The sequence below is a fragment of the Ovis aries genome, chromosome 22, assembly GCF_016772045.2.
Source record: "Ovis aries strain OAR_USU_Benz2616 breed Rambouillet chromosome 22, ARS-UI_Ramb_v3.0, whole genome shotgun sequence".
Lineage (NCBI taxonomy): Eukaryota > Metazoa > Chordata > Mammalia > Artiodactyla > Bovidae > Ovis > Ovis aries.
In genome coordinates this window covers 23298916-23325431 of record NC_056075.1, presented here as the reverse complement: position 1 = coordinate 23325431, position 26516 = coordinate 23298916, and the positions used below count along the sequence as shown (strand labels likewise).

Here is a 26516-nt window from a genome sequence, read left to right as displayed (position 1 = left end):
GTAACAGTACTTTTAACCTATACTCTATGGGTCTTTTTCCTGAACTGCTTTTCCATAGAGATTACACTTTACAAATATTTAAACAGACAACTTAAATATACCTGGTCTATAGCCTGTGGAACTTAACACTTTAGAACGCTGCTGCATACATAAATATTAAAACCAAAACACTAGATTTTATATCTGTGTTTCTAGTATATTTATTCATCAGAATTTGAAACAAACTTTTACATACACTCAATATCTAAATTATAGCAAGTTGTATTATGTTTCTAAATCAGAAATAAAATTTCCCATAGAAATGAGATCATAAGTTGTGACAAGATTTTTTTCATAAAAAGCTGTTTATGAGAGAGGCTTCCCTGGTGGTCCAGTGGTTAGAACTGTGCTCCCACTGTAGGGGACACAGGTTAGATCCCTGTTCAGGGAGCTAAGATCCACATGTCATGTAGCAAAAAATAAATAAATAAATTGGAAAAAAAAAAAAAAAAACGAAAAAAACCCTGTGTAAAAATTAACGAGTTGCTAAAATCTACTACTTAAATACAGTATTGGACTCAGCAATAACACAGTCAACAAACTTTTGTGCACTATTCTAGCTACCAACTATGATGGGCTCGATAAAGGACAGAATTGGTATGGACCTAACAGAAGCAGAAGATATTAAGAAGAGGTGGCAAGAATACACAGAAGAACTGTACAAAAAAGATCTTCCGGACCCAGATAACCACGATGGTGTGATCACTCAGCTAGGGCCAGACATCCTGAAATGTGAAGTCAAGAGGGCCTTAGGAAGCATAACTATGAACAAAGCTAGTGCAAGTGATAGAATTCCAGTGGAGCTGTTTCAAATCCTAAAAGGTGATGCTGTCAAAGTGCTGCACTCAATATGCCAGCAAATTTGGAAAACTCAGCAGTGGCCACAGGACTGGAAAAGGTCAGTTTTCATTCCAATCCCAAAGAAAGGCAATGCCAAAGAATGCTCAAACTACCGCACAATTGCACTCATCTCACATGCTAATAAAGTGATGCTCAAAATTCTCCAAGCCAGGCTTCAGCAATACATGAACTGTGAACTTCCAGATGTTCAAGCTGGTTTTAGAAAAGGCAGAGGAACCAGAGATCAAATTGCCAACATCTGCTGGATCACTTAAAAAGCAAGAGAGTTCCAGAAAAACATCAATTTCTGCTTTATTGACTACGCCAAGCCTTTCACTGTGTGGATCACTGTGCGGAAAACTCTTCAAGAGACGGGAATACCAGACCACCTGACCTGCCTCTTAAGAAATCTGTATGCAGGCCAGAAAGCAACAGTTAGAACTGGACATGGAAAACAGTCTGGTTCCAAATAGGAATTGTCACCCTGCTTATTTAACTTATATGCAGCATACATCATGAGAAACGCTAGGATGAAGCACAAGCTGGAATCAAGATTGCCGGGAGAAGTATCAATAACCTGAGATACGCAGATGATACCACACTTATGGCAGAAAGCAAAGAAGAACTAAAAAGCCTCTTGATGAAAGTGAAAGAGGAGAGCGAAAAAGTTGGCTTAGAGCTCAACATTCAGAAAACGAAGATCATGGCATCCAGTCCCACCACTTCATGGGAAATAGATGAGGAAACAGTGGAAACAGTGTCAGACTTTATTTTTGGGGGCTCCAAAATCACTGCAGATGGTGACTGCAGCCATGAAACTAAAAGACGCTTACTCCTTGGAAGAAAAGTTATGACCAACCTAGACAGTATATTCAAAAGCAGAGACATTACTTTGCTGACTAAGGTCCGTCTAGTCAAGGCTATGGTTTTTCCTGTGGTCATGTATAGATGTGAGAGTTGGACTGTGAAGAAGGCTGAGCACCGAAGAATTGATGCATTTGAACTGTGGTGTTGGAGAAGACTCTTGAGAGTCCCTTCGACTGCAAGGAGATCCAAGCAGTCCATTCTGAAGGAGATCAATCCTGAGTTTTCATTGGAAGGACTGATGCTGAAACTCCAGTATTTTGGCCACCTGGTGCGAAGAGCTAACTCATTTGAAAAGACCTTGATGCTGGGAAAGATTGAAGGCAGAAGGAGAAGGGGACAACAGAGGAAGAGATGGTTGCATGACTCAATGGACATGAGTTTGGGTGAACTCTGGGAACTGGTGATGGACTAGGAGGCCCGCATGCTGCTGTCCATGGGGTTACAGGGTTGGACACAACTGAGCGACTGAAGTGAACTGAACTATGATATTCTAGTTACCTAACTATGATAACACAGAACATTATTTTTAATACTTAGCAAAGGCATTTTTCAAGGTTTTTAAAAAAATACTGTGACTTTTGTTCCCCTTCACAGTCATTTAAATTCTTTAAGGCCCTCAAAGTCTATAATGTCAATTGAAAGAAAAATATAGAAAGAAGAAGTAAAATACAATAGCAGTTAATTGGAGAAAAGACAGAAATCCTTCACAAGAAAAAGGAAAGGAAGTTGAAACTTTAGGAATGCAATTTTTCTTCTTTAACTTTTCTGGTGACTGTGACCATGTGGCAAGAAAATAACAAAACCGAAGAATGCCCATCAGCAGAGGGTAGGAATGTCCACGCATGGCATTCAAGTCATGCACTTGCTGTATTTCAGAGTGTCTGTACATACTTCTTCAATGGTATTTCAAATTCAAACAGAAAAATCTTTACCTTCTACTTGGGTATATAGAAAATATCAATGGATTAATTGTATATGATCAGATAGACTATTTACTATCATGAATATACTCATTCTCCTTACTTTCAAAAAAGGATTATTTCATCTACATTTCCCAATGTTCAGTGAGGTTTTTTATGTGGGTGACAAAGACTTCTCTTCTTTAAGCAATGTTATGTTAGTCACTCAGTCATGTCCAACATTTTGCAACACAATGGACTGTAGTTCGCCAGGCTCCTCTGTCCATGGGGTTTTCCAGGCAAGAGTACTAGAGTGAGTTACCATGTCTGTCTCCAGGGGATCCTCCCAACCCAGGGATCAAACCTGGGTCTCCCACATTGCAAGCAGATTCTTCACCATATGAGCTACTCAAACATTTGGCTTTAAAATGAACAAACATACATCAAAGTAACCTGAGATCTAGTCATTCCTTTCCCCTGGACCTCCACTGCCATGAAGTAACTTGGATTTGCCTTGGTAATAACAAGCTACTGGAAGAATATGGTACAATGTTCCTTAACTGAAGCATCAGCTCTCCAGGTTCCTAGCAGGGTTTGTGAGCACAATCTGCTTCCCTTTGATCTGCGTGCCTACTGCTACTGCAGCCCTCCAGATAACTTCCCCTATAGCTGCTGCTGCTGCTAAGTCACTTCAGTCGTGTCCGACTCTGTGTGACCCCATAGACGGCAGCCCACCAGGCTCCCCCGTCCCTGGGATTCTCCAGGCAAGAACACTGGAGTGGGTTGCCATTGCCTTCTCCAATGCATGAAAGTGAAAAGTGAAAGGGAAGTTGCTCAGTCGTGTCTGATTCTTCGCGACTCCATGGACCGCAGCCCACCAGGCTCTGTCCATGGGATTTTTCTTAGCAAATGCTCAGCCTCACTTTTACTTCTACTTTCTCTTTCTTCCTACTACCTTGAAGTGAAAGTGAAAGTCACTCAGTTGTGTCCGACTCTTTGCCACCCCATGGACTCTACAGCCCATGGACTTCTCCAGGCCAGGACACCAGAGTGGGTAACCTTTCCCTTCTCCAGGGGACCTTCCCAACCCAGGGATCAAACCCAGGTCTCCTACTACCTTACTCTGATGCTTATTCTAAATAGATCATTTGGTCATTCTGTTTCTTTATACTTAACTATCTGTTGTTTTAACGAGTGAGCTCTACAACTAGAAAATACTCCTCAGGAACAAGGAGTCACCAGGAGGTATTATCGAAATTTAAATGTTTCAATATTCAGACAAAGGTGTTATTTCCCCATGTATTTAGACTAGAAATCCAGCATTGCTATTTATCTCTTTTGTAGTGGAGTAATATGGGGTCTAATTCCCTTCCCCTTGGGTCTGGGTTGGCTCTGACTCATCAGAAACCAAAAAATGAGCAGAAGTGATGCAATTTGTGGAACCAGGTCAGAAGGAACCCAGTAGTGGCCTCATGTTCTCTTGGGACATCTGATCTCTGGACAGGTCATCTCCAAAAAGTTCCCTGGGCAAACTCTCCCTCTGAGAACATAGCCATCATGCGTACACATTCAAGTCAATAGAGAGGCCATGCAGAAATGCTCTGGCCAGGAGTTTCAGCTGAGCAGAGCCTTCAAGTGTGAGCACTAGACATGGGAGTGAAGAAGTCTCCAGCTGATTCTGGGCGCCAGCTGCTGCTTCTCAGCTGAAACCCTAGATTTCAGAGAACAGAGCAAGCCTCCCTTGCTCTGAATCCACAGAATCTATGCGTGTGATAAAATGACTTTTTAAATGTTAAACATTTGGAGTAGTTTGCTACATGGCAATCAATAAGAGTCTCCATAGTTACGAATTTCAGAAAGAAAATAAAGAAAACAGGAAAAACTAGCCAAGTAGTATTTGCAAAGAACATGCATCTTCAAACTAAAATGGCCTACCAATGGCCAATACAACAAATTTTAAAAGGTTTATGTCAAGATATATCACTGCAATCTCTCAAAGATCACGTATAAAATCAGACCTCTACACTGGAACAAGAACTGGGATAGGACTGACCTCCTCATCATTGAGACTGGATGCTAACAGATAGTAGAGCAATCCATCAGAATTCTCAAGGAAAACACCCAACCCAACCAGCCATTATATGTACAGAGGGAATAAAAGGACTCAAAGAGTGACTTCCTTCACATTTTTCAATAAGGTGGTTCTTAAGGATATGTTCCATCATAATCAGGGAGTATGTCAAGAAAGAATGACATTTTAGAAAAAAGATCACATAAGAAAGGAAATGTAATCAGGATACAGTATTAGGATGAGAAGTGAACAGTATTTATATAGTCATAATAATGTAAGTGATTTATAGATCCAACCTATATACAAAGCAAAGTCATCTTAATTGCAGTTACATTACAGAAATAAATAAAAATCTCAGCTTTGATGAAGTTCTTTACTTTTAAAAACAAAACATAAAAAGATACCACAAGTTGGCATTATAAGAGGGAAGATGAAAACAAAAGGTAAAGGCATTACTATTCTAACCACTTATACAGGTAAAACCAAACTTCTGTTTTCTCTTTTGTGTTTTTTTAAAGTCTACAAAATTGATAAATCTCTAGCAAGAATAACAAAGAAAAAAACAGACAACACGAATTTTTATCAGGAACGAAAGGAGGGAATTTCAATACAGGTATTAAAAGAAGAGAATACTGCCAACAATGCTACAACACAAATTCAACAATTTAGGTAAAATGGGCCAATTCCTTAAAAACCCCAAGCTATCAAGACTTATCCAAGATGAAATAGGTAACCGAAACATTTAACAAAATTCAACTATAGATTAAAAAAACCTTTTGTCTACATCTCACAGATACAGAGAACAAACCAGTGGTTAACAGTGGGGAGGGGTAGGAGAGAAGGGGCAATGATGGGGGAGTGAATTAAGAGGATGAACTATTAGGTGAGTTACAAGGCTATACTGTACACAGGGATTAGAGCCAGTATTTTACAGTAACTACAAATGCAGTATAACCTCTGCAAACTGTGACTCACTATGCTATACATCTGTAACTCATAAAATGTTGTAGAGTTTAAAAAAAAATCTTCTGGGGGAAAAAGTCTCCAGGCCCCTTTGATTTCACTGGTAAATTCTCTTTCTCTCTCTTTAGTCGTGAAGTCATGTCCGACTCTTGCGACCCCACGGACTATAGCCTGCCAGGCTCCTCTGTCCATGGGAGTCTCTAGGCAAGAATACTGGAGTGGGTTGCCATTTCCTTTTACCGAATATCTAAAAAAGAAGTAATGCTAAATATATATAGTCTCTACAGAAAATGGGCTTCCCTTATGGCTCAGCTGGTAAAGAATCTGCCTGCAATGTGGGAGACCTGGATTCGATCCCTGGGTTGGGAAGATCCTTTGGAGAAGGGAAAGGCTACCCACTGCAGCATTCTGGCCTGGAGAATTCCTGTATAGTCCATGGGGTCACAAAGAGTTGGACACAACTGAATGACTTTCACTTTCACTTTTCACTACAGAAAATATAAGAAGAAGGTACATTTCCCATTCTATGAGACCAGCACTAATGTGATTCCAAAGACAGACACTGAAGGAAAACTACAGACCAATATCCCTTCCTAACAAACCTATATACTCAAAATTCCTCAATATAATACAGCCTGCCCTCTCCATCTATGGGTTCCACATGTGAATTAAACTAACTGTGGATCAAAGATTTCAGGGGAAAAAATGGCAAAATAAAATAACAAAACTTCAATTTCCCTCATAGGCAACTATTTACACAGTATTTGCATTATATTTACAACTACTTATAGAACATTGGTGGCTCAGATGGTCAAGAATCTGCCAGCAATACCAGAGACCTGAGTTCAATCCCTGGATTGGGAAGATCCTTCTCCAGTGTCCTTGCCTGGAGAATTCCATGGACAGGCTACAGTCCATGGGGTCACAAAGAGCTGGACACAACTGAGCAACTTTCACACAAACACACAACATGTAAATGCTATGTAAACAGATGTAAATACAATATAAATACTATGTAAATAGTTGCTGGCATATACAGCAACTTCAAGTTTTGGTTTTCAGAACTTTCCAGAAATTGTTTGAATACTTTGTATCCACCAGTTGGCTGCACACAAGGACAGGGCACACACAGATTCCCCATCTTCCACTACTGAAAATCCATCCTTGTGTAAATGTACCTGGTGGGGGTTCAATTATGATTCCCGTTTTCTAGATCAGGAAAATGAAGCTTGGAGAGATTAACTAGATTTGTTCAAGACAGATCCCACAGCTGGAAAATGAGAGTGCCAAGGTTCAAATCTAGGGCTGACACCAAAGCCTGTGCTCTTAACTACTGAGCTTATGGTGTGGCAGCAAGAGAATCAGGAACAGGCGAGGAGTCACACACCCACTCACAAGAAGGCAGACTGCACAGCTCAGCCTCCCAGCCTTCCCCCAACACAGCTTCCCCTCCCATTCATTAGCACCCAGACGGAAAGGCAGAAAGGAACTGGAGCTGCTTCTCATAAAGGCTGCCCCCAACTACGATGGACACCAAGCAAAGTCTTTGGCAGATATGTTTACACAGAAGAAGAATGCCAAGGGCCATGCTTCCTGCCCTCAGAAAGCTTGGTCTAGTTTATACCCAAAGATCATGTCCTCAAATTGCCCACAAATACATGGTGTGCTCAGGGACTGTAATACATGTGCACGTACACGTCAGTGTGTGTAGCAGATGTAACAGTCAAGTAAATGCACATGCATGTGGAGGGCACTGGAGATGCTCTTGAAGTCCTAGCAGTGCCACTCTACTTAATAATGTAATAACTCATAACTGAGCTAAATGGACTCTCACCTGGCTATGAGAATTAAAAAAAAGTTTACTAAGAGCACATCCAAGACTTAAAGGGTTACTACTGGTTAGACTACTAAGAACTCTTTCAAAGTAGCCTCAAGCACTTAAACATATCTATATACATGCAAAATCAAGACTCAGGTAACTGCAGATTCCTTAAAGATCATGCAAGGTAACATGTGGTTTACATTTTATACATACATGTATAAATATATATATAATTATTTATATGAAATTAAAAGATGCTTACTCCTTGGAAGAAAAGCTATGACAAACCTAGACAGAATATTAAAAAGCAGAGACATTACTTTGCCAACAAAGGTCCATCTAGTCAAAGCTACGGTTTTTCCTGTGGTCATGTATGGATTTGAGAGTTGAACTATAAAGAAAGCTGAGTATCAAAGAATTGATTTTTTTGAACTGTGGTGTTAGAGAAGACTCTTGAGAGTCCCTTGGACAGCAAGGAGATCCAACCAGTCCATCCTAAAGGAGATCAGTCCTGAATATTCACTGGAAGGACTCATGCTGAAGCTGAAACTCCAACACTTAGGCCACCTGATGCAAAGAGCTGACTCTTTTGAAAAGACCCTGATGCTGGGAAAGACTGAAGGTGGGAGAAGGGGACAACAGAGGATGAGATGGTTGGATGGCATCACCAATGCGATGGACATGAGTTTGAGTAGGCTCCAGGAGTTGGTGATCAACAGGGAAGCCTGGTGTGCTACAGTCCATGGGGTCGCAAAGAGTCAGACACAACTGAGCAACTCAACTGATATATACATATACACACAAATGATAATATACATTCCTTGAAAAATACTGTTTAGCAAAGCAACTGACAAAGGATTAATCTCCAAATAAACAAATAGCTCATGTATCTCCATATCAAAAAAACAGCCTAATCAAAAAATGGGTGGAAGACCTAAACAGACATTTCTCCAAAGAAGACATACAGATGTCCAAACACATGGAAAGACACTCAACATCAACATCATTAATTATTAGAGAAATGTAAATCACAACTACAGTGAAATATCAGCTCACACTGGTCAGAATGGCCATCATCACAAAGTCCACACACGGTAAATGATGGAGAGGGTGTGGAGGAAAGGGAATCTTCCTCCACTGCTGGTGGCAATGTAAACTGATAAAGCCACTATGGAGAACACTATGGAGGTTCCTTATAAAACTAAAAATGGAACTACCATGTGACCCAGAAAGCCCGCTACTGGGCATATTCCCTGAGAAAAGCCTAATTCAAAAAGACACACGCACTCCAACATTCACTGCAGCACTATTTACAGTAGCCAGGACAAGGAAACAATCTAAACGTCCATCAACAGAGGAATGGATAAAGACGTGGTGCAAACACACAGTGGACTACTAGTCAGAAAAAGAAACCAAACTGGGTCATTTGTAGAGACACAGCTGAAAACATAGACTAACGCAGAGTGAAGTCAGAAAGAAAAACAAATATCGTATATTATCCCATGCATATATGTGGAATCTGAAAAAAATTGGTATAGACAATATTCAAAGCAGAAATAGAGCTAGAGACAAAGAACAAATATATGGATACCGAGGGGTAAGGGGAGGGTGGGGCAAGGCAAATTGGGAGACTGAGATTGACATATACACACTACTGACACTATGTATAAAATAGATCACTAATGAGAACCTTAAAAGAATAAAACATCCTGGATATGTAAAAATTTAAAAAGCAGTTAAAAAAAGAAAAATACTGTGTTTATAATTTTAAGCTAGTTAGGTTAGACTGGCCTTTCCCTCTACTCCCTCAAATATTTTTAAAGTTAGTATGGCTTTAATACGATGGAATCTAAGAAACAAAGTAATCAAAATTCTAAGAGCTAAGCAAACCAATGATGTAAAGTAGGAGATCACCGTAATGGGAGAAAATTAGACGTCACAGTCCAAATCCTGAGATCATATACCGCAATTTAAAAAGAAGGCAATCCAAAATAATTAATAAAAATATCCAATTTAATCAATGTCTTATTTCCTCCTATATCTCTATCCCATTTTAGCTAGAAAGGACTTCATGAGAGAGAAGAATAGAGAGAGCACACTCACTGAAAATGACAAATTTCCTAGGACCACAGTTTTTGAGGCCCCAGCCCAGCACCTTACCCCATTTCTTAGTTCAGGATGGCATGTGCGCTTCATTTTACCTTTCTGTCTCTCAACCGCTCACATATATGGGGGCCCTGACCCTCTCACGCATACGCAATTTTCATATGTAACAAATACTTTTCTTACAATTTTATTGATATATACTCGACATACATCAGCACTGCATAAGTTTAAGATGTATAGTATTATGATCTGACATCATGCAATGATTATCACGAGATATCCATGAGACGATGAATGTTTACTAATCTTGTGATAATTAGTAAACATCCATTATCTCATACAGATACAAAAAGTTTTTCCTTGTGATGAAAATTCCTGATAGTAAATCCTAACAACTTCCATATGTAACACAGTATTAACTGTCACATCCCTAGGACTTCTTTTTTTAATTGAAGGATAATTGCTTTACAGGATTTTGCTGTTTTCTGTCAAACCTCAACATGAATCGGCCATAGGTATACATATAGCCCCTCCCTTTTGAAACTCCCTCCCCATCTCACCCCTCTAGGTTGATACAGAGCCCCTGTTTGAGTTTCCTGAGCCATACAGCAAATTCCCATTGGCTATCTATTTTACATATGGTAATGTAAGTTTCCATCTTACTCTTTCCATACATCTCACCCTGTCCTCCCCTCTCCCCAAGTTCATAAGTCTATTCTCTATGCCTGTTTCTCCACTGCTGTCCTGTAAATAAATTCTTCAGAACCATTTTTCTAGATTCCGTATATATGCGTTAGAATATGTATTTATCTTTCTTTTTCTGACTTACTTCACTTTGTATAATAGGTTCTAGGTTCTAGTTCTACCTCATTAGAACTGACTCAAAGGCATTCCTTTTTATGGCTGATTCATGTTGATGTTTGGCAGAAACCAACACAATTCTATAAAACAATTATCCTTCGATTTTAAAAATAAATTTAAAAAGTTTTAGTTTCTCCTGTTGATCTGACTCATGTCAGTTTAATTCTTAGGCTAGCCAGAAGAACCTAGAAGGGTAGAATAGAGTTTTCTTTATTCCTGACAGGTCTCAGTCTTAGAGATCTCGTCTCACTTTCCAACAGCAAGGCAAACTCTCCCTTTGGTTGGAGGATGGGGTAAAAGAAACAATATAGCACATTTCTGCAAAGATCTTTAAAAGTCCACCCCCTCAAACAACCAATCAAGGCACTGCACATTAAGGAAGGGATGAAGACACTCCTCTCACACCTCACAATTCAAAAAGTGGACAGGTCAGAAAGAGGATCGAGACTACACTAAATCCACCATCCACCAAGAACAGCAGCCAAGATGCAGGTTACCGTGATGACCATCACTCTGGAGGTTGAACCCCCGGATACAACAGAAAAGGTAAAGACCAGGATCCAGGATAAGGAATTTCCTTCTGATCAAAGGCTTCTCTTCGCTGGCAAGCAACTGGAAGACGGACTGACTTCAACATTCAAAGGAGGCCACTCTTCATCTTGTGTGGAGACTTCACGGTGGTGCTAAGAGAGAATCTTACACCACTCCGAAAAGAATGAGGGAAAGAAGGTTAAGCTGGCTGTCCCCAGATACCATAAGGTAGATGAGAATGGTAAAATCAGCCACCTTCTGAGGGAGTGCCCTTCAGATGAATGTGGGTGCTGGTTTTTATGGCCAGTCAATTAGACAGATGCTATTGTGGCCTATGTGGTCTGATCTACTGTTTCAAGAAACCAAAAAACAAGTAATTTTACACTGGTTAACAAAAGACACGAACTAACAGGCTAAAAAAAAAAAAAAGATTACACAAAAGAAACCCAGTATGCAGGGTTGGTGAGGAGTGTTCTAGATTAGGAATTGGGCTTGTCCTCTCCTCACTGCCATCACCGGCCTTATGCCCTGTCCACCTGAAAGCCCAAGGGACTGGAAATGTAAGGGACTGCAATGACACGGGGGACTTCCCTAGTGATCCAGTGGTTAAGACTCTGTGCTTTCACTGCAGGGGACAGAGGTTCGATCCCTGGTTTGGGGAACTAGGATTCAGCACGCTATGCAGCATGATCACAAATCAAAAAAATAATTTTTTTTAAAGACATGCTTCCTCTCATACTAACTACCTTCAAAGAACCAGGAGCCCTAGAGTTTAACAAATGAGTGAAGAGGATATTTAAAAAAACCCAAAGTACATTTAAGTATTTCATCTTCTTAGGGTAGTTAGATATCACTCACTTCAACTAGGAACTCACACAAAACAAGTGTTTTTTCTCCCCTGGCACAACAGGCCAGCCTCAATTTTAAAAAATTATTTGCTGAAGCAGCCTCAGGGAAAAAGGCAAGGAAAAAAGACCACAGCTACGTTTTTAGATAAGACAGAATTTACTCACTGAAGGAAGAGTACTTTTCTTCAGGAGTTTTTCAAGATGACCAAAAAGATAACCAACAGTTCTGAGGTTCATCCGAACATGCTGCTTGGGCTTCAGCAACGGGGGTTTGCTTGTCTACATGGACAGAAGTGATTCAGGGAGAGGACTTTAAAATACTTCTGTTTACCTAATGGAACTCAGTGTTCGGAATGCTCGTCTCTCTTCTTTCCTGGTTCACTCACCACAAACAGGAGCCGAGATCACTTGCTCAGGAAGAAGGGGAGCAAGACACTACCACATACTAGCAATCTTTTATTTTTCCTTTTCACCCAGGCACATGTATTTGGCAATGCTCTTTGCAAACATCTAAAGCATTATAAAACTACATAAGGTGAATAACCACCATCAATTAATTCACCAATCCTAATAATGAATGGCCTGCCTTCTTTGACAAAAAATTTTTGCACCAAAATTCAGAAACTCAAGTCTAGTTTCCATCACATAATACCCATGTTTAAGGACTTAGAGGGGGAGATTCTTACCATCTATCTGAAAAATACATCTTGTAGGTGAATATTTTCAAGCCTCTGGACTTTCTCAGTCACTCTCATACCCCATACCCATCATTTTTTAGTGTTGTCTTCAGCTCTGTTTCATTCACACTTCCATCAGCCTCACCTTGCTCAGTCCCATCCAAGCACCCATGCTGAAGCCTCCACCATCACCCCTGGAGGACCCCGCTCTTCTTGTCTATGACTTAGCATGTGTCACACATTGAGATATTGGGATCCCCTTCCTCAAGGGATGCCTCTTCCTTCCCCCTCACATCTGGCGTTGGCGGCCTCAATTCATGTTGTAGAATAGTGAATAAACGTCATCTCCCCACCTCTGAGACACTGATTCACAGCCACTACTCTTTCCCCAGACTCGCTGCAGCTTCGCCATTGGACTGGCCCCAAACCAATCCTTCTGTTACCATCCCCACAAAACAGATACTCACTGAGCCTCTATCAAAGCCAGGTACTGCTGTCCAGCTGAAATAAAGCAATGAACCAAACATAAAAAACCCTGCCTACATGGAGCATGCATTCTAATAGTGGAGAAGTGATGCCCTGGACAGCTCATATTCAATTAGAACTTCAGTATAATTCAGTTGTTTTGATTCTATATTGAGTCAAGTGACTGCCCAGACTCCTGTGGTAGATATTCTGCAAAGACAGGTACCCCCAACTCCTCCTAAACCTGCAGACCCGGGACTACTCCTCCCATTAAGAGGCAGAGTCTGTTTCCTCTCTACCTGAACCTCAGCTGCCCTGTAACTCAGTCAACGGAATTCTCAGAAGTGACCGCTATGTCAATTCTGGACCTAAGAAATCCGCCAGTTTCCACCATCCAGGAAACCAGGCACCATGTGAAGCTCAGCCTATCCTGCTAGAGAGAAGGCCATGCAGAGAGAAGGGCCCCAAGGAGGAGAACTGTAGCACCCTGGGTGACAACCAGAACAAAGGCCACAGACACGTGAGTGAGGCCACCTCCTACCTTCCAGCCACCAGGTGAATGCAGCCCCTTGAGTGAGTCCAGCAAACTTCACCGGAGCAGAGACCACCACCTATGATGAATTTCTGAACTACAGCATCACAATCAGTAAAGTGGTGGTGGTTGTAAGCCACTATATTTGGGAGTGGTTGTTAGGCAGCAATAGTTAAGGGAGATCCTGCCTCCATGAGCCAGAGTTCTCAGCCAGGGTCAGGGTGGTATCTTTTACTGTTTCTAGACCTTCATTATATAAACCACTACAGTTAGGCAAAAAGGAAATACCCAGCCAAGATCTGATGAGTGACTATTTTTTTTTTGTTTGTTTTTTAAAACAGCTTTATTGGGTTAGAAATCACATACCTTAAAGTTCATCCACATAAAGTGTACAGTTTAAGGGCTTCAAGTAACTATCACAGAATCTAAAATCTTTTCATCACCCCCCAAAAAGAAACCCCATAATCGCTAGCAGTCACTCCCTAACCCCCAACCAACTAACCCCCACTCCCTAACTCCACCAACCCCCAGCTCAGTCCTAGGCAACCACTGATGGACATTCTTTCTGTCTCCATGGATTTACGTATTCTAGACATTCTGTATAAATGGGATCATACACTATATGGTCTTTTATGACTGCCTTCTTTCACTTACCATGATTTTTTTTTAAATTGGGGTATAGTTGCTCTAATGATGAGTGAATATTTATAAAACTAAATGGGGGAGAGGATTGTGGAGAAGTTGCCAAAGTATAACGCACCAGAATCTGTCTTCCCACCTACCCAACAACTGCACTGGTGGAATCTATTTAACTATTTGGGAGCCTTGAATGCTTACACCTTCCAGGGGAAGGTAAGGTGATAAATTGTGATGAACTACAGTCAATTTTGGCTCTTAGCACAGTAGGAGCCACCTGTTCATCATCCCCAGACCCTTGGCAGACAACTGCGCATGTGTTCCTGGAACCACTGCTCACAGCCTGTGGGAGCTAGGGTGGGCATGAAGGACTCTGTGCTCCAAACACCGGGGGTCCCTGCTGTGACTGCCAATAACTGCTTCTGATCAGAGGCGAGCAGCCACTGTGCCTCCCCACCCTGTTGCAGTCCCCTTCCCTTCTAGCTGAGACGACTTCCAGGGGATTTAAAAGGCCAGGTCCCTTCTCCTCCTTCATTTTTCACTTTTCCCCCCCTTTGGAGCCTGACCTTAAAGACTAGGACATTTAAAAACAACTGCATATACGAAAAAAATTAGAACGTGACTATGTGTGCCCTGAGGAAAGCTCAGAAAAGACATGGGAAGACCTTTGGTTTCCATCTCAGGCTGATCCTCAGCAAAGGGACTATACAAAACAATCAAAATAAAAAACAAACAATAAGAAAAACAAGCAAGCCCTAGGGAAGGGGGAAATCTGATTTCCAGAGTTACCACATTATTATATTCAAGAGTCCACTAAAATAAATCATAAGGCATGCAAAGGAACAGCAAAGTATGGCTCATTCAGAGAAAAAAAAAAAAAATCAATAGATGCTGTCCCTAAAAAAGACAGAATGGCTAATACACTAGACAAAGACTTCAAAGGAAATGTCTTAAAGATGCCCAACAGACTAAAGGAAGATATGGAAAAAGCCGAGAAAACAAAGTGTGAATGAAAGGAAATATCAATAAAATAACAACCAAAAAGAAGTTCTGGATGGAGCTCAAAAGTATATAGCTGCAATGAAAAATTCCTTAGAAGGATTCAAAAGCAGATTTCAGTAGACAGAAGACTCGGTGAACTTGAAGATAAGACAATGGAAATTACTGAGTCTAAAGAAAAGAAAAAAGATGGATGGAAAGCCAACAGAGCCTAAGGGAACTGTGGGACACCATTAAGAAGAGCAACATAAGCACAGAGGAAGTCACAGAGGGAAAAGAGAGAAAAGGAAAGAGAGAATACTTAAGAAATAATGGCTGAAAACGTCCCAGATTTAATGAAATACAGACTACAAACATCCAAGGAGCTCTATAAACTCCAAATAAGAGCACAAAGAAACCCACACCAAGACACATTCTAATCAAACTTTCAAAAGACAAGAGAATCTTGAAGGCACAAGACAGAAGTGGCTCATCACATAAAGGGATCCTCAGTAAGATTACCAGACTTGTCAGAAAGTCCAGAAATAATGGTGCACAATGGGCTGATATTGTGAAGTGAAGAAAACAAACTATCAAATGAGAACCCTGTTTCTGGCAAAACTGTCCTTTAAGAGTGAGGGAGAAGGCAAGACTCCCCCAAACAATAGTTGAGAAAGTATGTGGCCACCAGACCTACCCTGCAAGAAATGCTCAAGTAGTCCTACAGGGTGAAATGAAAGGACACTAGACAGTATTTCAAAGCCTATAGAGAAATACAAATCTCAGTAAAGCTGAGTGTATCCGCAATTGCAGAAACCTATTATTGTATGGAGAAGGAAATGGCAACCCACTCCAGTGTTCTTGCCTGGAGAATCCCAGCCTGGTGGGCTGCTATCTATGGGGTCGCACAGAGTCGGAAACGACTGAAGCGACTTAGCAGCAGTAGCAGCAGCAGTATTACTGTAACAGTGGTTTGTAACTACATTTTTCTACATGATTTAAGAGACTAAAACATTAAAAAAAAAAAACTAGTACAAAAGCTAGTATTACTGTAACTTGGGTTTCTCACTCCAAATCTTATTTTCTATATAATTTTAGATCAGTGCACCTTTAAGGAATTATAAGTTCATTTTAGAGTGTATTATGTATAAAGATGTTAGTTTTGTGACATCACCAACCAAAAGGGGTGGGGACAAAGCTGTAAAGATTCACATTATTAAAATCAGAAATGAAAATAGGGACATTAGCACTGGTTCTACAGATATAAAGGGACAGACGTAAACAACTGGATGCCAACAAATCATATCTAGATGAAATGGAAAAATTCCTGGAACCACAAAAGCTACAAAGATTAAATTATGAAGAACTAAAAAATTTGGTTATTCCTATAGCCAATAAGGAGACTGAACCAATAATCAAAAATCTCCAAAGAAAAACCTTGAATCTGATGGCTTGACTGATGAATTCTACTAAACGTTTAAAGAACTAACTCCAAAAGTTCTCAAACATTTCCAAAAGACTGAAGAGGAGGGGATATTTTCAGACTCACTCTGAGAGGCCAACATTACTTTGATACCAAAGCTGGATAAGGACACAGTAAGAAAACTGCAGACCAATATTTCTTCTGAACACTAATGTCAAAACCTTCAACAAAATGCAACAAACAGAAGTCAGCAGCATATTAAAAGGATTATATACTATAAACAAGTAGGATTTATTCCTGACATGTAAGGATAGTTCAATAGACCAAAAACGTAGTACACCATATCAACAGAAGGAAGGAAGAATATCCACATGATCATCTCAATTGGGCTGGAAAAGAATCTGACAGAAATTCAACACCCTTTCATGATAAGAACATTCAAACTAGAAACAGAAGGAAACTTCAACAGAATAAAAGCTGTATGTGAAAACCCACAGAGATCACCATCTTCAACGGTTCATGGCTGAAAGCATTTCCTCTAATAGAAGGATCAAGGCAAGGATACCCTCTTTCAGTATTTCTGCTCAACACAGTATTTAAAGTTCACTCAGACCAATTAGGCTAGAAAGAGACAGGCATCCAAATTGGAAAAGAAGAAGTAAAATTCTCTTTGCAGATGATATGATCTTATATGTAGAAAATCCTGAAGATTCCACACATACCAAAAGACTATTAAAACTAACAAATTCATTAAAGTGGCAAAATACAAAAGCCAACACAGAAAAACTCAGTTTCATTTCTCTGTATATAACAATGAACAATTTAAAAAGGAAATTACAAAGAATTCTGTTCACAGAAACAATTCTATTCACAATAGCATCGAAAAGAATACTTAGGAGTCAACCGAGAAAAAGATTCGTACAATGATAATTACACATATTGATAAAAAGAAATTAAGGCCATAAATAGAAACATCCCAAGATCATTAATTGGAAATCTTAACACTATTAAGATGTCCATACTACCCAAAGCTACTATAGATTCAATGCAATCCCTACCAAAATCTCAATCATGATTTTTGCAGCAATAGGAAAAACAAAACAAAAAAAACCCATCCTAAAATTCATATGAAATCTCAAAATGACCCCAAGTAGCCAAACAATCTTGAAAAAGAACAAAACTGGAAGACATACGTCCTGAATTCAAAATTTTACCACAAAGTTACGATAATCAAACAAGTATGGTATTAGTAAACAGACAGACACAGACACAATGCAATCTACTGCAGGGCCCAGAAATAAAATCCTTGCATATATGGACAAATAATTTTTGACAAGGGTGCCAAACCTTCAGGGGGAAAGGATATTCTTTTCCACAAATATTTCTGAGAAAAATGCATATCCACATGCATGAGAATGAAGATGGATCTTTATCTAACACCATATACAAAAATTAACTCAAAAAATGGATCAAGGACCTAAATATGAGCCCTAAAGGTATAAAACTCTTAGAAGAAAATATAGGACAAAAGCCTCCCAAGAGTGGATTGGGCAATGATTTCTTAGACATGACACCAATGGCATAGTAAACAAAAGGGAAAAAATAAATAGGTTGCTGGGAAATTTTTAATGTTGTGCATCAAAACATACTATAAGAGTAAAACAGCCACCCACAGTATGGGAGAACATATTTACAAATTATGTATCTAATAAAGGAATAATATCCAGCATATACAGCTCCTAAAACTCAAACAATAAAACAACCCATTTAAAAATGGGCAAAGGACTTGAATAGACATTTCTCTAAAGATTTATGAATGTCCATGAAGTACACAAAAAGATGTTCAACACTACTAGTCATTCAGGAAAAGCAAACCGAAACTACCAGGAGATGCCACCTCACACCCACTGGGATGGCTACTGTTGAGAAACCAGAAAATAAATATAGACAAGGGCGTGGAGAATGTAAAATTGGTGGGAATGTAAAATCGTCCAGGCGCTACAGAAAACTGCCTGGTGGTCCCTCCAAAAATTAACTCTAGGATTGCGACATGATCCATCAATTCCACTTCCAGGTCTGTACTAAAAAGAAAAACCAAGAGGAGGGTGTGGCGGAGCTGGCTGCCTTCCCATATTCATAGCAGTGTTATTCACAATAACCAAAACATAGAAGCAAGCCAGTGTCCATGGACTGAAAACTAGATAAAGAAAATGTGGTATATATACATAATGGAATATCCTAAAAAGGAAGGAAATTTTGCAATGCGCTGCAATAATCTTGAGGACATTCTGCCAAAATACCAAAAGGCAAACAGTGTCTGATTCCACTTATATGAGGTACTTCAGGTAGTCAAAAAATCATGAGGAAAGAAGGTAGAAGGGTGGTTACCAGGGGATGTGTGTAGGGGGAAAATGAGAGTTACTGTTTAATGGGTATAGAGTTGCAGTTTTATAAGATGAAAAGAATTATAGAGATAGAAAGAGGTCATGGTTACACAACAATGTGAATATTCTTAATACCACTGAACTGTGTGTTTAAAGATGGCTAAGATGGTAAATTTTATTCTGTTTAAAAACAAAAAAAGATTTTTAACTTAAATTGGGTATCTATAAGCATGGAAGAGACCTAGAGCATTTTATTTTTTTGGACAGAGGACTCAACTCATTTTTTCCTGCGTATTCTGTTAGTTAAATGTTGACCATGTCTCCTATATATTTTTTTACTAAATTAATGCATTACGTACATTAAGAAATACCTTCAATAATAAGCATAAGTGTTTATATTTATGTTTGAATAAACATGCGAGTCCTACTGCAATCTGTTGGTTAGCTATGCATGCGACAACTTGGGGACAACTGCTTAAGGGTAAACCAGTTTCTATGTTATTCTCGAATTTCTTCTTCCAACTCTCTCCCCTTAGCCTTTGGACTCTAAACTATTTCAGTTTTCTTCCTCTCAATGTTTTCCTTCAGCAGTTCCAATTCCTGCTTTCACCTTTTAAGTATGGGCTTAGGTATCTGGCCTTCTGCTCTTTCAAGTACACCCTCCCTTGGCAAATTCATCTTACTAACAAATCGCCAGAAGTTTTGTCAACTTGCCTACTCTCTGAATTAGTCTGCAACCACTGAACATTTACACCTGAGTCAAACATCTCACCACTAGTGTATCATCTAGCCTGCCTCACCCACACTGTCAATGCCCAACAAAACTCTCCAATTTGCTTATCTATCTTCTGCTGAACCACCCAATGTAACTATACATCTGGAGCCAACTCAAAACACTTTCTAACAGCTCTACTTATTAGAAATTCTGCTGGAATTAGGCGAAAACTGACTTCCTTGTAACTTTCATATTGGGTCCAGTTTGGGCTTCTGAGGTCTCACAAAATACCATCACTGCATGCACGCGTGCTAAGTCACTCAGTTGTGTCTTTGCAACCCTATGGGCCAAAGCCCACCAGGCTCCTCTGTCCTTGGGATTTTTCAGACAAGAACCCTGGAATGGGTGGTCATTTCCCCCTCCAGGGGATCGTCCCGACTCAGGGATCGAATCTGCGTCTTCTGTGTCTCTGGCGCTGCAGAAGATTTTTTACCCACTGAGCCAACGGGGACTACCCACACCCAAATCTAAACCAAATGCACCATTTTTGTCATCTTTAGGTTTCCTTGGCAAGACACGAGGACCTTTTCCAAGCAAAAGAGGGCAGCTGGAACCACAGCTAATCTGTGTCCTATAAACCAAAACAGGCACTGAACACTTCAGGTGAGCGAATCAGGACAAGCGTAGAATAACGTCCAGGACTCAGACCCAGTTCAGCGGGCCTAAGAAACTATGGGTCTCCAAGCTGACGGATGATACAAAGCCTGAGGCCTCTCATCAGTTGGTGGAGCATGCTTAATCTCTGCTTAGAGAACCAGGCAAGTCCTCCATGCTCCCAATTCTGCTTTTACAACAGTCCCTTGATGACATGTTGTGAACTGATTACACTGCAGCTTAAAAAGCTTTTTCATCAACCTGATCTAGTAATTTAAAAGCAAAACAAAAACACTCTATTGTGGAATAAGCCACCAAGTGCTTACTTAAACACTAGGCACTTCTGGGTACTGACGACTTGGGCATGACATTGGAGGAGTTGATGACTAGAAGGAAGCTGACTAAGAGTAGTCAGTGAGAACCCAAGGAAGAATCTGAAGTGGTACAGAGTGGCACATTAGCCAAGAATATACCCAGAGAATACCAAAGAGAACACACACGAGACTGGTCTTCCAGCCTGTCTTGGGTCATTCACACAGAAGCAAGGGACCAGAAAGACTTCTGATACCTAGCTCTGATGAGGAGGAACTGGGAGGAAAAATCACTTGTGTGTTCTCCACAATGTTTTAAAAAGAACTGACTGTATCAGACTAACTATGTAAATACAGAAGAGGAGTCATGTTTAACTAAGTTAAACATGAGGGTGAGAAGAGGCAAATCATGTAGAAAGAAAAAAAAAACTATTAAAATTCTTCTGAGGGAAAAAAAGACAAAACAATTGGAGCAATTCAGAATTCTCAAGGTCTGCCAAGGTTTCCTACACAAAGCAAGAATTTTGTCCACTTGCTGTAGGAAAGAAAGATCTTTCTCTTTTACATTTCTCTTACACATCAGAAAATGTTAGCAAAATTCAGTCTTTCAGTCCTTAACAACGACTAAAATGTAATCACACAATTACATTTAAGTTATACTGTGGACTTGAACTGTCAAAGAAAGAGAATATTTCATAAACTTTTTACACATACTTCTTTAAAATCACTAATAACATCAATTTTTTTTTTCCCTGCAAAAATTTTGAACACATATTTGAAGCCACTGCTATAGCTTAAAACTGGAATTCCCTTAATGGTTACTGGGAACTATGATAATCGAAATTACTTTTACTAGTATTTCTCTGAATTCTATTCATTTATAACACTTTCTATAGTCATGCTACTCTTCAGCTTTCTTAAACTGGCCCATTTAGCCTTGCCTATCCCACTAATTATATAAGCTTTTTGAATCCTGACTCTATTTTGGGGGGCTCCAAAATCACTGAATATGGTGATTGCAGCCATGAAATTAAAAGATGCTTACTCCTTGGAAGGAAAGTTATGACCAACTTAGACAGCATATTAAAAAGCAGAGAGATTACTTTGCCAACAAAGGTCCATCTGCTCGAAGATTTTTTCCAGTAGTCATGTATGGATGTGAGAATTGGACTATAAAGAAAGCTGAGCACCGAAGAATTGATGCTTTTGAACTGTGGTGTTGGAGAGACTCTTGAGAGTCCTTTGGACAGAAAGATCAAACCAGTCTATCCTAAAGGAGATCAGCTCTGAGTATTCATTGGAATGACTGATGTTGAAGCTGAAACTCCAATACTTTGGCCACCTGATGCGAAGAGCTGACTCATTTGAAAAGACCCTGACGCTGGGAAAGATTGAAAGCAGGAGGAGAAGGGGACGACAGAGGATGAGATGGTTGGATGGCATCACCGATTCAATGGACATGAGTTTGGGTAAACTCAGGGAATTGGTGATGGACAGGGAGGCCTGGCGTGCTGCAGTCCATGGGGTCACCAAGAGTCGGACACTGCTGAGCAACTGAACTGAATCTCTAAAATCTCGTCTTCATTCTTTACTTATAATGTACATTTGTTTATTTACTCATTCAACAAACATTTACTGACCAACTACTGCCAGTCAACAGCATTCTCATAAAACTTACAACCCAGGTGCTATATAAAATGGAAAGGTTAGACTGAGATGTTATTGTCTCTTTAAGATCTAAAATTTCATTATATAAAAGATCAGCTACATTTACCATTTTAATTGATCAAAAAAGCAGACGACTAAAACTTGGCATTAATAAGAAATAGTAATATTTAGACCACACCCAAGCAAGGTCTGCTTCAATCCTGGGTACAAATTTCTAGCTCTATCACAAGTTCCCGTCCAAACAAAGTCAATGTCTGTTGATCAAACAATGGGTCACAAATATATGAATCTCTTTGCAAATTATGAAAAAGCTGGGAAATGATTAAATAGTACACTGTAAATTGGATAGTTATTTAAACCTACATAAGCTCATGTTTGAGGAACAGTTTTTTTACAGTTAGTTTCTGAGTTCATTTAGAGAAGATCTTCTATAACTTAGGTTAAAGGTTAATTTTTTATATATCAAAAGTTCACACTACGGCAGAGTTTACAGAATACAATACCAATCACAGAAGTGCACTGCAGCTCAGTCGCTGAGTTCAAACACATGTTCTTCACTCATCTGAAATAACAATCAAAGTGCTGTCATCTAATTCAGAATAATAAACATTCATATATACCAGTAGAAACACTCTTGTTTCCTTCTGTTTACAAGTCCCAGAGTCATAACTAACACAAAACAATTCCTTGTAATCTAAAGGCCCTAAAGCCACAAACAATACACTACTAATCAAAGCTTCACAGCCTTGATTACTCAGGGGAGTGCAGCCGCCCACCAAAACGCCCAGAGAGAAGCGAGCTTATCTTTCCCACAAATTGGTAACGTTTTTCCTCTCTTTTCTGCCAAATCCTTGAAGGAGGCACACACTGCACATACAAAGATTCAATAAAAAGAATCCTAGTATTTCCTGTTCCTGAGATGTAACCAGACTCATTTAGCTGACATGTATTGTATACTTCACCATGGCAGGCTCTAGGCTAACCCTTTTAAAGACATGGCCCCTGTCTTCCAGGAAAGTTAAGTTCTAGAGGGATAGAGCAGTATGAACAAATAACTAGTGTGATAAATACTGTGAAAGAACAGTAACAATGTTAAAAGACTTTAGAGGAGAATTTTACCTAATAGAAGGAAAAGAACACCACCCCCTGAGAAAGTAACATTTAATCAGGTATCTGAAGGCCGCTGCTTATCTTGAATTTTCTCTCTGCATATTTGCACAGATATTTGGTTTTGGTCAAATAAGTTACATATTTAAAAACATCCTATTTTGGAATTATCATCAGCTGGTGTATTTAAAATACAAGAAAGGCACGTAAGCATACCTGGTTGCCTTCTGCCATGACCTGGTAAATATCATACCTTGGCTAGACTGCCTGTCCCCAGGGAGGATGAGACTCCTGAAACAGAGCTAGGTCACACGAATTGTCCCAGCCAAAACCAGCAGATAGCCAGACAAACTCCCAAAGTCAGCAGAGCCCCCAAACCGACCACCCTAGAAATGTTTTCGACAAATACTTATTGTGAGCAACTGACATTTCTCAGTCATCTGCCATGCAGCATTACTATGGCAACAGATAACTGATATACAAGATCTTTAAAAGTTACTATTCTTGTATCTTTTCTCTGGAAACTACTGAAGGATATGTCCTCCCAGGAGGAACAAGTAAACCAAGAAAGACTCTGATTTGGGATCCAGAAGTGAAGGATTTAAACATAGGAAAAAAATAATTTTTAGGTTAATTTGTGAAGGGAAGATTCAGAGCAACAGGCTGCTACAGTTCTATAGTTCCTGTTGGCAATTCTAGGATAAATGCTTCCAAAACAACCTAGAGAACTAATATATAACCCCATGTGTATTAGAATCCTGGCAAGGAGTATGAGGATAGTAAGTTAGTTACGTGAAGAAGAATAAGCAAACAAAAAAATGAGAATTAAGGAAAATTCCAGGAAAAAAAAAAACTAAGATGTGATCATATCACCTGGCTCACATGGAACAACTTTCATGTTTACAATAATGTATACATTAAACATTTGACATGAGAAGCTAAGCTAGAGAACCATTCCCTGAGAAAGTGACATTTTTGAAGACAACTGAAAGCATGTTTTAACAACTTAAAAACATATTTTAAAATTTTGGACAATTTTACTGGGAGGATAGGGGGAAAGGGTGTGTGTGCTGGAGGGAGAAAGAAGTTTAAGAAAAGTAGATTGGTATCTTCCAGTGTAGAAAACCCTCAAGATCTAAAACTGAAATATAAAAGACAGCGATTTAACCACAGGTTTTTTAAATATCAAATTTAATAGCATAAGAAACAGCTAGAAAGTAGTCAAATCTGGGGAGCTGGGAGGAGACAGAAGGCTATTTTTGAATCATAAGCCCAGTGTCTTTTGAAGCTATTATTTTAATAAAAATTAAATTTTTTAATAAAAATTAAAATTTTCACCAATTTTTAACATCATTTGCCTTACTTCCATTCTCCCCAAATTTCTATTTCTAGACACCTTACATCTATTACAACTAGAACTATTTCCTGAATTCATTTATTCATTCAACTATTTACTGGGAAGCTACTAATGTCCACTGTTTTTGATAAGCAATTAACAAAAAAGTCTAGTGGGGACACACAAAATATTTTACATAACACATACAGATAGGCCAAGAAGTAAGTGGTAAGAAAAGTAATGCAAAATAAACAGATGGATGTGTGTATGCTCAGTCATGTCTGACTCATCGCAACCCTACATCCTAGCTCCCCAGGCTCCTGTCCATGAAATTTTTCCAGCATTTATATATGTTGGTGGCATTTAAGCAGACATCTGGAGTTAATAAGGGAGCAGTCCATGCAGATATGTGGCAAAAGAACAGAGGAGGTGGGAAAGCAGCTCATGCAAAGGCCCTAAGATGTACATGCGCTTAGCATGTTCAAAGGCAAGTTGGAAAACCAGCTGTTTAGGGCCTTATGTGCATTGTAAGTACTTTTGCTATTACTCTGCATGAGCTAATGAACCATGGGTCTTCAAATGAGTTACAGCAATAGGAATTAACTTTTACTCTTTAAAAGATCACTTGCTGGTATACAATCACTTGCCAAAAAAACAAAAACAAAAAACTGGCAATATATGCTAAGGCTTATATTATATATACTATATGTTAAGGCTGAGACAATATACACTAACACCGGACTTTCCAGGTGTCGTGGTAAAGAATCTGCCTGCAATGCAGGAGACCCGGGTTCAATCCCTGGGTCAGGAAGATCCCCTGGAGAAGGAAATGGCAACCCACTCCAGTCTTCTTGCCTGGTAAATCCCATGGACAGAGGAGCCTGGTGGGCTACAGTCTGTGGGGTCATGAAGAGTCGGACACGACTGAACACACACGCCATGAGGCCAGTAGATACTGAATCAAAAATCTCACTCCGAGGTATATGCTGCTGCTGCTGCTAAGTCACGTCAGTTGTGTCCGACTCTGTGCGACCCCAGAGATGGCAGCCCACGAGGCATCCCGTCCCTGTGATTCTCCAGGCAAGAGTACTGGAGTGGGGTGCCATTGCCTTCTCCATCCTAGGTATATACCCATCATAAATTTATACATAAATGTATACATGTATTTCTCAAAAGCCAGGTACTAGAACATTCATAGCAGCATGATTTATAACAGCGAAACACTGGGAACTATCTGAAAGTCCATCAACAGTAGAACAGATCAATAAACTGTGGTGTGTATGTGTTAGTCGCTTAGTCGTGTCTGACTCTTTGCAAGCCCATGGACTGTAACCCACCAGGCTCCTCACTGTCCATGGGATTCTCTAGGCAAGAATACGGGAGTGGGTTGCCATTTCCTTCTCCAGGGGATCTTCCCAACCCAGGGATCAAACCTGGGTCTCCCGCACTGCAGGCAGGTTCTTCACTGTCTGCACCACCAAGGAAGCCCTAATAAACTGTGGTATATTAACACAAAGGGGACGACAGAAGATGAGATGGTTGGATGGCATCACCAACTCGATGGACGTGCGTTTGAGCAAGCTCCAGGAATTGGTGATGGACAGGGAAGCCTGGCATGCTGCAGTCCATGGGGTTGCAAAGAGTCGGACACAACTGAGCAACTGAACTGAACACAACTGAATAGTTCCCAGCAATGAGAAGAAACCAAATTTCATGCACACACATAACGTGGATGGATCTCACACACATAATGTTGCATAAAAGACGACAGATTCAACTTACA

The 26516-nt window shown here is 39.9% G+C and overlaps 1 protein-coding gene and 1 pseudogene across 2 annotated transcripts in view; one reads left to right on the top strand and one right to left on the bottom strand.

Moving 5' to 3' along the window:
• Window positions 1-26516, bottom strand: part of CNNM2 (cyclin and CBS domain divalent metal cation transport mediator 2) — a 174001-nt gene that overhangs the window by 98274 nt on the left and 49211 nt on the right. The window lies entirely within an intron of this gene.
• LOC121817601 (ubiquitin-ribosomal protein eS31 fusion protein-like) lies at window positions 10837-11376 on the top strand (annotated as a pseudogene).